General features: G+C 41.3%; 1 long non-coding RNA gene across 1 annotated transcript; it reads right to left on the reverse strand.

Moving 5' to 3' along the window:
* Positions 1-1,979: 1,979 nt before the first annotated feature.
* LOC145657397 (uncharacterized) lies at positions 1,980-2,993 on the reverse strand. Its single transcript, XR_014123033.1, has 3 exons — positions 2,763-2,993; positions 2,400-2,666; positions 1,980-2,302 (listed from the first exon to the last, which is right to left on the reverse strand). It is a non-coding gene; the product is annotated as an uncharacterized LOC145657397 (long non-coding RNA).
* Positions 2,994-3,248: the final 255 nt, after the last annotated feature.

The following is a 3,248-nucleotide window of genomic DNA, read 5'->3' on the forward strand; positions in this document are numbered from 1 at the left end:
GTTCATATTGTACACATTCAGCTAAGCTGGATGTGGTTTTTATCACAGCATATTGTCATATGCTTCAGTTTATGGATGTAGTATTGTACACAGGACCCCAGCAGTCATACAGACGGCCCAGCAGACAGATACATGTGCACACATAATACGTGCGTAGCTGTACATATGAGCAAACACATGCTACATACTTTCTTCTATTTTCTATGTCTCTCCTGTCCTCTATCTCCTCAATGAAATGAATATAATAGCATAATGTATAGGGTTTTAATTACATTACTTCATGTTCACTTGTAAACTTGACCCCATTGGACTGTGTAAGTGTGATTATAATATTTTTACAGGCACTCTTATCCAAAGTGATTTACAATTTCAAGCATGTTTGAGAGGTGGTCGAATGTAGTATTGAGTCCTGCACAGGACTTCATACTGGTATAGCGTAGAACACTTACCCAGAAGGAGCTAAACCCCAGTTCCCAGTGGGACTGGCAACCTTATTACCCACTGCACTATACCACTAAGATAATGGTAAGGTGAGATGTGGTTTGTGTTTAACATCAACCGCAGATCTCTGGTGTGGACTGACCTTTTGATTTTGGAATGATCAGTTGTCAGGGAGATGAACTTCAGAAATCATATGGCTTTGATGAAATTATGGCCTTGCCTGTGATTGTGATGCAGAAATAATTTGGTTTGCATGAATTTGGACCTTATTTGCTTCGATATTCTTTATTTTACATTTCCAACTAATTCAAATGACAAGTTTACAAGTGCTAACGGGAGAGAGCAGACATGGGACCCTGACTGGACCCGGATTTTGGGTGGGCATCACCCTGGCTCCACCCACAATCACACTAGGCTATCATGCCATGTGACCCAGTGCTCCTCCAGCCTGACACGCCACATGATCCATCGCTTAGCCTCTATTTCTAGGCAAACGCGTTGGCTTAACAGATCCTGCATACTGCAACGGAATGTGAAGAAGTGTGAATCACACCACTCGGCTCCACACTGCTGCCGAGTCCAGCTGTCACCGTGGAGCCCAGGAGGACAGGGCTCTTGGTAACCACGGCTGCAGTCTGGGGGATTGGTTTTTCTCCCCTCCCTCACTATGCTTTGCTACACACTGATTCTGAGCTGCCAAATGGAGTGTTTCCTGCAGGCTGCTTTGCCTGGTTACATGTGCCAAAGCCTGCTTCCTGTTAGCAGAACCCCTCACCCGCACAAGGATCAGCCCTTTGCTTACATTTCATGTAGAGTGAGGCAGCTGGGCTTTTTATATATATATATATAAAATAGAGAGAGAGTTGTATAATTCTGTATCTGAAGTATGCTTGTGTTGGATATTTACCTCAGTTGTGGCTAAAAGTGTTAGCAAAATAAAGGCAATGTAAATAATACACTGCAGTCTGCAAGTGATTGTATGCATATCGAAAATGAGAAGTGTGCTAACTCTACCTTAGGCTGAGATGTATGCTAACCCTGCCAAGTTACCACTGTTGGGCCCCTAAGCAAGGCCATTAACCCTCAATGGCTCAAGTTCAGTATTCAGTCATAATTGTAGGTCCCTTTGGATAAAATGCCATAAAATGTAAATGTAAATGTACCTTAGGCTGAGATGTATGCTAACTCTACCTTAGGCTGAGATGTGTGCTAACTCCAACAGTAATTTCCTAAATTCCTAATTACACTACTGTAAAATTTTGCTGGCAGCTCTACCTCCACAGATAGGCATATGCGTTTATGATCTAGCTCCAGATTAAAAACATACTTGTTTAGACTGGGCTATGTTGTTAAAAATACTAATTATTATTATATGATTATTGTTATTGTAGCCCAGTCTAAACAAATGTTAATAACAATTATTATTAATTATTATTGTTGTTGTGCTAATTATGATTGCTGTTGCTAATACTACTACTACTATTGTTATTATTATTGTTATTTTGTTATTATTAATGCTGCAATATGACATGGAAATGATGTGTGAAATAGTCATCATGTGTCCTCACTAAACAACCACTGAGGCTTTTTATTTTCCATCTTGCTTCCCCTAATTGAGAGGACATTAAATGCCTGTTTACAGTAGGGGCCTAATTTTCTATTTCAGGCTGTCTTAACCTGCATTAAATAAACCTTCATGATGTGTTTGGTAGCTGCCTTCAGCAGATTGTTTTATGGAAAGGAGGAAATTCAAACAGACGAATAAATCTTTTTCCTACAAATGAGTCCTTTTTGGGTGAGGTGAGAGGCCATATCTTCCTTTGATTAATAGTGTCCTTATTTGGCATTGGTTGCCCTCTCCCTAAAAGACAATCAAGAGATCCAATGAAAAGAAGCAAAAAAAGAAAGAAATCTGTTCTGTTTAATGGAAATAAATTTAAATAACAGTTTTTTCTCACCTCATTTAATCGGAGAGATTTTGATGAATATTAAGTGTGTTTGCTTTGTGTTGACTAGGAGTCCTGCCATAATGACGCTTCCCAGATTGGGCTGCTTAATTATTTCAGCACACAAAAGCCATCCATCAGTGCTCCTCCAATCCACCAGGGCGGCGATCCAGAGAGCGCTAATTGTCAAACAAGTGGAGCAAGGACAGGCTGTGGATCCAGAAGCACCTATGTTGGTTGTCATGTGTTCAGCTATGTTTAACATCATTCTCTGGATCACTGGGAGGGGAGAGAATAGTTATTGAACAAATTAATAACAATGTACTCAATGCAAACTATTTTAAAAAAGACAGGTAAGATTGGGTGTTATTTCACCAGCACAGCCAGGGTGTCCTAGGTGAGGCACTGCTGTGTTGATGTAGTGGAGTTGCTGGTCTCCGCATGCTGTGAGGTTTGTCTCAGAAAGAAGCTTCAAGGCTGACGTAGCTCCTGGTGGTGTTCATAGCCTCATCTACAGCAGTGTTACACCTCCGAGTTGGTTCCTACCAGGCTTCGTTATGTGTAGAAAATCAATCGAGGGTTCCCCAGCCCCTCTGCTGAGCTGTGCAGGCCCTGCACAGCCAAACAACGGAACTGATTAGTTGGTTCAGCATAGCTTGATCCTTTACAGCCTGTGCAAGATGCCTTAGGTCATCACCACTGAAAGGTGTGGGCCTCATTTTCGAAGGCTAACACCTGATAGGCAGTGGAGCTTCTGAGTGATACATAGTGATGGTCAATGCTGAAGATCAGAGAGATGACTGACTACATCAAACGAGAACAACTAGCCCTTGCACTGGAGAAAAAATCAAAAATCAAAAA

The sequence above is a fragment of the Electrophorus electricus genome, chromosome 4 (assembly GCF_041902795.1).
Source record: "Electrophorus electricus isolate QZ-2024a chromosome 4, ASM4190279v1, whole genome shotgun sequence".
In the NCBI taxonomy this organism is placed as follows: domain Eukaryota; kingdom Metazoa; phylum Chordata; class Actinopteri; order Gymnotiformes; family Gymnotidae; genus Electrophorus; species Electrophorus electricus.